The sequence below is a fragment of the Trichosurus vulpecula genome, chromosome 8, assembly GCF_011100635.1.
Source record: "Trichosurus vulpecula isolate mTriVul1 chromosome 8, mTriVul1.pri, whole genome shotgun sequence".
Taxonomy (NCBI): domain Eukaryota; kingdom Metazoa; phylum Chordata; class Mammalia; order Diprotodontia; family Phalangeridae; genus Trichosurus; species Trichosurus vulpecula.
Window position 1 is genome coordinate 85,524,803 of NC_050580.1, and position 11,271 is coordinate 85,536,073.

At 39.0% G+C, this 11,271-nt stretch overlaps 1 pseudogene; it reads right to left on the reverse strand.

The window, feature by feature from the left end:
- Positions 1–1,491: 1,491 nt before the first annotated feature.
- On the reverse strand, positions 1,492–6,733 carry LOC118829572 (annotated as a pseudogene).
- Between the last annotated feature and the right edge of the window lie 4,538 nt (positions 6,734–11,271).

Below are 11,271 nucleotides of genomic sequence, written 5' to 3' on the forward strand. Positions count from 1 at the left end.
GAAGTGAGGTACATTGGCTTTGGCCAATATAAGGAGAAAGCTCCCCTAGCAGACTCCAGGACTATAGGGCAGTGTCCAAGTTTCCTTTGAGGAGCAGGTGAGGATGATGGCCATAGTGGAAGTAATATAGTTTGGGGTTAGTAGGTTTCCACTATTTCTATTTATCTCTTTGTGTCTTTGTCTCTCTCTCTGTCTCTGTCTGTCTCTCTCCCTCCCTCCCTCCCTCCCTCTCTCTCTCTCTCTCTCTCTGTCTCTCTCCATATATATATAATTTTTGTCTCTCTGTGTGTCATCTATCTCCATCTCTTAGAAATTATTTTGCATACTGTAAGTACTCAACCAAATATTTGCTGGTTTACTGAGGATATGAGAAAAGGAGGGATATCAATCTGTCAGTAGAACAAAGAAAGGAAGTAAAAATCTTCTTTCTTTATAAGCATTAAGACCCTGGAGCAACATAAGTGGCTACACTGAGTTATTTAAGGAAATGTTTTCATCTGTACTGTCCTGATGATTGCATATGTAGCCATAGGAAGAGACTATACTTGGGCTCATTATGTTCCACGGACAATTCTCCTTTCTGGGTCTTCAGGGTGCAAATGCTACTTTTCCAGAGCTATAGAAGTGATAAAATTTTTCCTCCACTGTTTCAATGTGTATATGTGTAATGTTGTGGGGTGGAAAAGAGGGGGAGTATGTGGGGGAGATGAATTCTCCTATTTCAGAGGACTTCCCTCTGTGCATTTACTCAGCCAGGCTTCTGACTCATAAGTTAGAGAATTCAACTGAATTATTTAATGTAAAAACTTTTCTTCTTGATTTTAATAATTATTTTTTAAGAACAGATGATTTTTCTTACAAGATTAGCTAACTGGAAGAGAAAGGGCTGGCTCACACATCCTTGGTGTTGTGCTGATAATAAGGATGTGAGAACATTTTAAACCATTTCCAAGTTATCTATGTGTAAGCAGAGGGTAAGTATTTTTCCAAATTAATTTAGAGTATTTTTCTTGACAATGAAGATTTCTATTTAATGTGCTGGGTTTCATTTGGGGCTGGTGATAAATTTCTAATTCTCATGTCTACAATGGCATAAAGCTGTGATTGCTTTTACTGATTCAGAAGCTGGTGTCTCCCAAGCTCACTCCTTGATAGTAAATTAGAAAGAAAAGCATATATATTGGTACTAAACTTTCTTATTTTGGCATCTTCTCCATAATGTAGCTGCTGAAGGGCACTGCACCTTTAGGGAACTGTAAGTTCTTTTTTTATGGTACTGATTTCAAATGGTTCTCCAGGGCAAGAGTTTCATTTCCACTTGTTTATAGTACTGATAAAGTACTACGCTGCTCACTTCTTTCCCTCTGCACACATTCAAGTATCCAGAATGCCCCAATTTACACAGTCCTTAAATGTTACTTTTAAACTACTACTGTTTTGGCTGTAAATTGGAGTCCTTCAGTTTTTGGAATACTCTTGCTTCTGGTGTGTTTAGTCAACCTCTTCAATAGTGGGTCTGGGAGAAGCACCTCCAGATGGGGCTGCTCCATCCCCTGGGAACTTATCAGGCATGCCTCCTTTCATGGACCCTGCACTCCAATGTAGCTTAGGAATGATGGGGTTGCAGACCTTCTCCAATTCTTTCTGCTGATGCTCAAATTTTTTCTTCTCAGAGATCTGATTCTTATCTAGCCAGTTGATTATTTCATTAAATTTGTCATGAATCTTATGTTTGTCTTCATCACCAATTTTGCCTTAGACTTTCTCATCCTCTACAGTAGCCTTCTTGTTGAAAGAAAAGATTCAAGAGAATTCTTGGAAGACAACCTGTGTCTCTGTCTTGTCTGTTTATCCTTGTATTTCTCAGCCTCTCCAACCATATGCTCAATGTCTTTTTTGCTTAGATGACCTTTGTCATTGGTGGTGTATTCTCCTTATCTCTTTTCTTACCCATAGTAAAAACATTGATGTCATTTGCATCAATGTCAAATGTTAATTCAATCTGAGGAACACCCCTAGGGCAAGGGGATCATTGTGAGCTCAAACTTGCCAAGCAGGTTATTAGCCTTTGTCATTGCTTTCTCACCTTCATAAACTTGAATAAGAATTCCAGGCTGGTTGTCAGAGTAGGTGGTAAAGGTCTACATCTGCTTGGTGGGGATGGTGGCAATGCATTTGATCCAAAATGACATAACTCCACTAGCAGTTTCAATTCCAAGGGAAAGAGGAGTGATGTCCAACAGCAGGAAGTCCTGCATATTCTCAGATTTGTCTCCAGACAAGATGGCAGCCTGGACAGCTGCACCATAGGCAATAGCTTCATCAGGATTAATATTCTTGTGGAGCTCCTCACCATTGAAGAAGTCCTGCAGAAGCTTTTGGATTTGGGGGATCCAAGTGGAACCACCCATCAATCACAAATTTCTTTATGACATCCTTTAAACTACTCCCCAGTCTCCTACCACCCATATAATTCCTTGTATCTAATGTGTTCACCATGAGTTTTGTCAGTATCTTTTGAGTGATCCTTGAATTAATTTTGAGAGACTATAGTTTCCATGATTCATAAAAAGTCATAAAACATCACTCAAAGAATACTGGTGTCTAAAAGAGTTCTTTTTTAAGGAAAAGCATGGGGTCATTAAACAATGTTTGCAATTTCCCAAACACAATCCATTCCATTCTTTCTATTCCATGAGAGGTGCAGTTCACTAGCCATTTTAATGATGTCATTAATCTGTGATTGATCTATCTTGGCATTTCTTAGGCTGCCCTTTTCCACAGGGTCCAGTGTGCCACAGAAGAAATAAGCATTTATCTCTTCAAAACAGGCATGGGTGATAGAAGTTTAGGAGACAATACCTTCATAGAGAAAGTCTCTTTCAATAGTGGCCTGGGTACTGGAAGAGAAGGTATGTTTTGCACATTCACAACTGGTGCACAGATGATGAACATCCCTCTTGTTTTTATTGATGTCTTTCTTGTGTTTTCACTTGAACTCAGCAATGAAATGGTTGATGATACATCTGTCAAAGTCTTCCCTAGTGAGTGTCCCTAGCTGTAGACTTGATTTCAAAGATGCCACCTATGGCAAGGATGGAGACAACCAAAGTACCACCTCCCAGGTCAAAGGTCAGCACATTTCTCTTGACATCAACCATTTTGTCCAAGCCATAAGCAATAACAGCAGAAGTTGGCTCATTAATGTTTTGGAGCATTAAGATTAGTGATGGTTCCAGCATCTTTGGTGGCCTGGTGTTGGGAATCATTTAAGTAGGCTGTTATGTGACAACAGCATCTGTGATGGTCTTCCCAAGGTAAGTTTCAGCAATTCCTTTCATCTTGGTCAAGACCCTAGAAGATACTTCTATGTAGAAACTTTTGATTTCTGCTTTTTACTCCACATGGACTTTAGGCCTGCCTGCATCATTCACTACTGCCAAAGGCCAATGCTTCGTGTCTGACTATACAGCAGCAACATCAAATCTGTAGCCAATCGGATGTTTTCATCAAAGATTGTGTTAGTAGAGTTAACTGCAACTTGATTCTTTGCAAATATATACAGACAAAACTCTTACGGGATTTACGACAATCCACCCTCATGGGGTTGTCACACCAACCTTAGGGGTCCTGAGTCAGCATGGCCTTGTGTGGCATAATAAACACTTGATCAGAACCTGGAAGACTTGGGTTATTTTCCTGGCTCTTATATCTGTATGACCTTGGGGGAGCCATTTCAATTTCACTGAGCCTCAGTTTTATTGGTTATAAAATGAAGGACTTAGAACTCATTGGAGCTCTGAGAATTCCATAATTCTATGTTCCTCACTGTCATGATTGTCCAGTCTTCTGATTTTGAAAATAAGAAAGTTGATACCCTGGAAAGGGAAATAATTTTCCCAAGGTAACTTGAGAATTTTTATTTTATTCTCTAGCTTTTGTGACTGAAACAGGATGTATTTCAGTCTATCTACCATGATTAACAGAGTTGGATACAATGGTTCAGGAAATGATAAAGTGAGAGGGATTTTTCAAAAGCATGGACTTCTGAACCCATATCTTATACTTAGATCACTGCCTGGTATAGTGATTTACTGAAAGCACTCTAATGACCTTTCATTCAGGAGGTAATGACTTTAACTTACATTCAAATCTCTCCTCTTTCTCCTCACTTGTGCTTCATGAGAAAACTGAGATTTGCTTATGGCATGGCTTAACTTCAGGAATGAAGCACAAACAATGATGACAGCTTGATAGAGTTTGTCTCTGTAGGTGAGAGTAAAAGAGGTTACTGGCAGCTGTTGAGTTAGCTTGGGGAGAAAGGAAGTACCACTGAACTCAGTAACTGTGCTATTCTTTGTTTTCTCCTGTTACCAAAGAGAAACCTTCCTGCTGAGGACCTGGAGCAGAGGTAAAGGGATTCATAGCTCTTTCTTTCTCAACCACCGATTTCCTCCTGGTGGGCAGAAGCCTGAGCTCTCTAACTCTGCCTGAGCTATCTGTAGGCAAAGTCCCTGACCAGGCCACTGATTATGACCTCAGAGGGAGACAGTACATTTTCATCTGTGTAATGTGGAACACACACAGAACTGGTGGTAGAAACATTTATGAGGAGTTTTGATGGTATCAGATTACTTTCAACTTGATGATTTTGAAGTTTAAAATGATGGATCTTCTGGGTAAAAACAGAGATGAAAAATTGGTTTACATGTGGTAATGCTGAAATAGTGAAAGTGTTCTGCAGTCTATAGAGTATATTATGGATGCAACCTCTTATTAGTATTAGAAGTAGTAAAAATTTTTATAATCTTTAAAAACAAAAAATAAAATCTTTATAAAATCTTTTAAAAATCTTTATAAAAAATAGATGGCTCAGATCCCTAAGCTCCAGGTCAACAAGAATGAGATTTAAGCTTAGAAACTGCATCAAAAGTGTATAAATAATTATTTGGTTCATTATCCCTTTTCCTGGAGTTTACTATGGGGAAGTCTCCAAATATAATTCATGCCTAGACCTATACATATAGAGGCAAGAAGGCCCTCTATCAAAAATATTCAAGGTAACAATTCAAATACTGAGGATAAGAGAGACTTCCCCCGCCCCACCTCACATATGATACAAAAAAATGTAAAAGACTCATGAGAATCCATATACAAATACAGATGACATATAGGGGGACTCAGCCCATAAATGATCAACACAGTTCTCCTTTCTTTCTATTGAGTCTTCTTTTTCCCCAAGGTCCTAAAGTCCTCCAGACTAATAGCACTGCTCTGAGGTACCTATAACCTTCTGAAGGAGGTAAACTTGTGGTTGCTAACCCAGAAAGACTCCCCAGAGACCTCCACATTCAGGTTTATGGTTATTCGGAGGGTTTGAGCTCTCCCAGAAGGGAAACACACTTAGGGTAGCTTTCTTATCAAACCCCCATCATGTGAACAACCTACCATTATTAAAAGAGCCAGGTATAATTGCAGCTCTTTTGTTCTGTCTCTTGGACTAAGAAAATTCATTTTTATGTCTCTGAGAAAACAGGAAAATAAAGGCACAGAACAGTTAGAGATCCAGAGGACAAGAACTTTTTCTTGGACTGAAGCAAAACTACATGCTTCTGCTGCATTTGGAGGCAAGGAGACCTCATTATCTGCTGATGTTTTAGGATCTTTCTGGGAGAAAGTGGAAAGGGAAATAAACCTAGTCCTCATGGAAAATTATCATTTATAAACCTTATTCATAGTGCAAATATTATTTCTTTTTTAATAAATGAAGAGACAGGCACTGAGAAGTCTAGTAACTTATCCAAGGTCATACCACAAGTAAATGGGAAGATTTGGGGATTAACCTCAGAGTTTCTGACTGGAGTTCCAGTTTACTCTCTCCATTGCGGCATTCTGATTTGTGAATTGTTGCTAAGGATTTGTAAAGAAATTTTTGCCTAAAGTATTCTAGTTTAAATAATTCTCTGTAGAAAATAAGAACCATGAATGAATCCAGCTTCTTTTTGTGTTGTCTTCTCACATTAGATTGTAAGCTCCTTGGGTCCAGGGATGGTCTTTTTCTTATTTGTAACCCCAGTATTTAGCACAGTGCCTGGAACATAGTAAGTAATAATATTATTATTATTATTAAATATTCTGTATTAATATCATTAATACTCAACAAATGTTTATTAAATTGAATTTAATTGAATCTCAATTCAGAATATTTAATTCTAGGTTTATTGTACTGGATGAAGAAAGAGTAACACGGATCCAAATGAATCTAATCCTCAGAGAATGTTCATGCTGATGTTAATAGATTTCAGCAAATGCTAACTGCATTATAGTAATAAAGAGCAAACTTTTAACAGATGCTAATGATTCATACTATTATTTTAGAGAATGATTTAACTTGATTTACAGTTTTCCACATGAAGTGATAAAAATGTGGCTTGCCAACTTACATAGTAAATAGAGAACAAAACTTTTTCCCCCAGCTGAGAAAGGACAATTTTAATTAGCTTGTGAGGAAGAACAGACAAATGTAATGGGACTCCTTTTGAGGAATCTGAGCCTGATCAACCTTACCTCCAAAAGGACCTTCATAGCACCTGTCCTCCTGCCCTGTGGGGGTAAGGGAGAATGGGTCTTCTGGCAGTGAAGGAGTTGTATTGGCCAAGTGGTTGTATTGGTTCCTAGCTTGGGCTAAAAGATGTGACCTGATAACTGGTTCCAGGGGCTTAATGAAAGGCATGAGCAATCCAAAGTCAACAAAATTGGACATAAGTCACAGGGAAATGGTGAATCATGGTAAATTAGTTGTTTAAAAAGCTGTTGTTCAGCTTCTCTCAATACTGTGCTGTGAACATATTTTGACTACTTCAGATATAGGTATTTTCACAGCCCCATCTGTACCTTAGTAAATGGCCTTCATGAGTTACTGTAATTCACTGCGGATGTATAAGGTAAAAAGGCCTTGAATTGATGCTTAAGACCTTATAGAAGAGCATCAAAATTAGTCACATACTTTCCAGTAGAATGGAAGCTCCTTGAAGGCAGGGACTGTCTCTGTTTTGTCTCAGCATTCCTAACATTTAACAAAATGCCTGGAACACAGAAGGCACTTAACCAATGTTTGAATTGAATTCAATTTTGACCCAATCAGCCTTATGTAGTACAGGTAAAAGGATCTTTAACTCCTTGCCAAAGATGACAGGCATCTTCATTTGCATACAAAGCATGGTGCTAATTTATCTGTGAAGATAGTACAAGCTTTGACTGAGAAAACTGTCAGTGTTGACTGAAATGCTTCATTCCTGCAGATTCAAGGACAGAGACCTGGATTTGAAATCATAGGACCTAAATTACATCACTGGTTCTGAAGAAGAAAGAGAAGGAGGAGGAGGAGAAGGAGGAGGAGGAGGAGGAGGAGGAGGAGGAGGAGGAGGAGGAGGGGGAGGAGGAGGAGGAGGGGGAGGAAGAGGAAGAGGAGGAGGGGGAGGAGGAGGAGGAGGGGGAGGAGGAGGAGGAAGAGGAGTTTTATCTCTTTCCCCATTTGGTAGTCACTGAAAAAATTTTTAAAAATCAAAGGGGATTCATGGTGGGGAGGAAGTCTATGATGTGGAACTTTTCTAGAACACTCAGAAGCTTCTAGCAGAATACCAGAGATTGGTATTTCTAACTTTATTGTTATGAAATTATATGTAGTATATATTTGTAATTATAGAAATTATATATGTAATTATAAATACCATATTATAGTTATAGTATAGTATGTCACAATTTTATAGTTATTATGGCATTTTAGATTTGGAAGAGATCTTAGAGATCATTACCTTTAATCTAAATCCCAGGCTTCATAAAAGAGAAAACTGAGTCTCAGAAATTCTAATTTAGTACAACTATTCTGGAAAGCAATTTGGGACTACATCTTAAAAGTTACTAAACCTTGATCCAGAAATAATATTACTGGTCACAAAAGGCTGAAGATAGAGGGAGAGAATCTATATATACTAAATTTTCAAAATCTTATATCATCATTTTTTGCTGTATCAAAAATTGGAAACAAAGTAGGTGTCCATTAATTGGGGGAAGGATGAAGAAACAATTATATAAATGTAATGGACTATTATTGAGCAGTGAGAAGTGATGACTATGACAGAGTCACAGAAACCAATTCACATAAAGACATAAACTGGCTCAGATGGAAATGAGCAGAACAAGGAGAACAATTTTCAGTATGACCACAACAAGGCTTTTGCAAATAGGTTTGGATGATTATAAAAGTCTGATCAATGCAGTCACCAACCATAACTTCATAAGCCTGATAATGGAGCATGGCCATCATGTCTTAGAAGCAACATGACAGCCTAGCGGTTCATTGACCATTATCAAACATGGTCAATGTTCTGATTTTTTTATTTTATTTTACTGTATGAATTAAAAGGTAGGGCCTCTATAAGGGAAGAGCCAAAGAAAATTTGGTTTTGTTATGTTTAGTCCAGTTGACAGAAATAGGAGTAAGATGAAAATTTAGGCTCGATATCATGGAAAAAGTAATTTCCTGACAGTGCTGTTACAAAGAGGAATGGTCTGCTTTTCTTTGGAGCGGGGGGAAGAGTAGAGTTCTCCCTCAACAGAGGTCTTCAAGGAGAAATTGAAAGACCACTATTTAGGTATACGGTGGAGATTCCTTTCTAGGTATGGGTTAGGCTAGATAAAAAAGCTTGCTGATTGCCTGATTGAATGAATGAGTGATGGCCACTGAGATCCCTTCTAACACCAACAATGATGCCATGGTTCTGGGAAAGGTAAGATTGGAGTGAGTTATGCAATGCTACAAAATCCCTAAGGAAAGGAATGTTACCATGTCCAGATCTAAGGAAGATAGGTCAAAGGGAGATAAGGGAGATATATACCCCAAAGGGAGTATATATATATATATATATATATATATATATATATATATATATACCCCAAAGGGAGTACAGATATATACTCCCAAAGGGAGATAAGATATATACTCCCAAAGGGAGATAAGATATATACCACAAGTAACTTGGGGAATTACACCCCCTTGTGTTTTCACTGTCTGCTGGAGGTTTTGAGCCTTCAACAAAAATTGACTTTTCAGGCAACATGATAGACTGGAAATACCATCAGGTTTAGAATTAGAGGAACTGGTTTTGAATTCAAGCTGTGCTACTACTTGCTACCTATGTGACTTTGTGCAAGTCACCTAACCTAGGCCTCTGTTTATAAATCTGTAAAATGAGGGCATTAGACTAGAAGACCTCTAAGCAGCTTCAACTCTAGGGCTATACATGTCACAGTGAGTAAAACATTCTGATATTAAAAAATATGAATACCATCACTATGCAAAATAATCATTAGCTGCCATTTATATAGGGCTGAAAAATATATACTGAATAAATACAAGTCAGTTTTGGGTGAAAAGCATGTAGCATGCACAACAGCCACAGCCTGGTAAAGCGATCTTGACAGATGGACCAAACCAGGTTGACGGTAACCAACAGGCCTCAAATCTGTGGGTGAGTTAGGAGGATGTCTACCCCAAGCATGTGAAGACTTCCCTAAAGGAATGGGCAGATGAGCACAATTTGTTCTGACAGACAGGGAGGAGGCTGAAGCAGGCTCTGCAGAGCGCTTAGAGCTTGGTCAGACATTGGAGGTGCCAAGGTCATCCACTGCATCCTCGGCCATTGCCAGTCTTTTTTACTTTTATTTTGCCACTGGACTTCAATGACTCTGAGGGAAGGAGGCCAATGACTTTGCCCAACTCTGCCTCATTTAAATCCAATTTATGCGCAAGTCAAGACATCACCCATAGAAGATGGGACTTGAGCTTAACTTTGCAGAAAGATAAAAGACATAAAGAAGCAGAGATGAGAAGGAAGTACATTCCAGGCACGGGGGACAGCCTGAACAAAAGCAAAGAAATGAGCTTGTTAGTGCTGTGGGACAATTGCAAGAAAGCTAGTTTGTCTGGATCATAGAATGCATAGTATACTAAGTATATTAAGGCTAGAAAGTTTGGTTTGAGCCAGGTTGTGAAGGGCTTTAAATGCCAAACAGAAGAATTTTTATTTGAACCTAGAGGTAATAGAGTTTATTATGCAGGAGATATTATAGGATCTGACCTGTGCTTTAAAATGAAAGTCATTTTGGTAGCTAGATAGAGCCAAACTGGATCAGTGGTTGCTTCCAAAATTCAACACGAGTTCTCCTTCCCACTCTCCCATGAGTTTTCATGCATTGGCACAAGATTCACAAAATTCCTGGAATTCACTCTCTTCTCATCTTCACCTCTCAAAATCTTTGTCTCCCTTCAAGGCTCAACTCAAGTACCAGGTTATTTATGAAGCCTCTCCTGATCTACCCAGCCAGTAATGTTCTATTCCTCTTCAGATTTGCTTATATTATATGCTTAGAGGTAGTGGGAAAAAATGATGTCTTTGGAGTAAAAAGACTAGGATCCAAATCCCAGCTCTACTATTTCCTACTTGTGTGACCTTGGATCAGTTCACTTCATCTCTATGGATTTCAGTGTCATCCTGTGTTGGTAATCAAAATGGGCTCCTTAAGCACTTAGTTCAACAAGTGCCCTTGAAGAGTTTGGCCTTTGTTTCGTTTTATTAATTCAGTGTCTTTGATTGAGTCTTACTAGGTGCTAAGCCCCAGGCCCAAACCCCTATTAGGTGTAAAACCTTAGTGGGTGTGGATTGGCAACTAAGGTGGGGCTAACTCCAGGGAGGGCCTAGTATACATGTCTGGGAGAGCAGAGGCTTTTAGACCACATGGGTTTAAGTCTGCCTCTCTGTGATGATTCTAGGTCACGTGGGTGAGTCGCATGTGTGACTCACCCCGATGCTGAAAAAGATATAAAAACCAGGGGTTGGCTGTTTGTTCTTTGGAGCTCTTTGCCGCAGCAGTGGTGGCGCATGACTCTGGGCCAGCCCTTGTTCTGAGCTCCTGGGCTAAACCTAGATGTTTGTAACTATGAATTGTATTGGGTCTGTCTGTTGATATTTGTAATTTGTTTGTATTTTGTTCTGAAGTTCAGGGTGCTGGTTTTTTCCCCTGAACTAAGTGAATGCTGTCTGTATGCTGGATTAAAGTAAACTTGTCAACCCCTTTAACCTTCCTTTCCTTATTAAAGCAGATCAAAAGAACCCGTGCTGTTGGCAGCTTTCTGGGTGCTGGCTGTGGGTGGATCTTACACCCCCACAGAAGCTGCTAGCCAGATTGTGGAAACATGTCCTCACGTGTAAA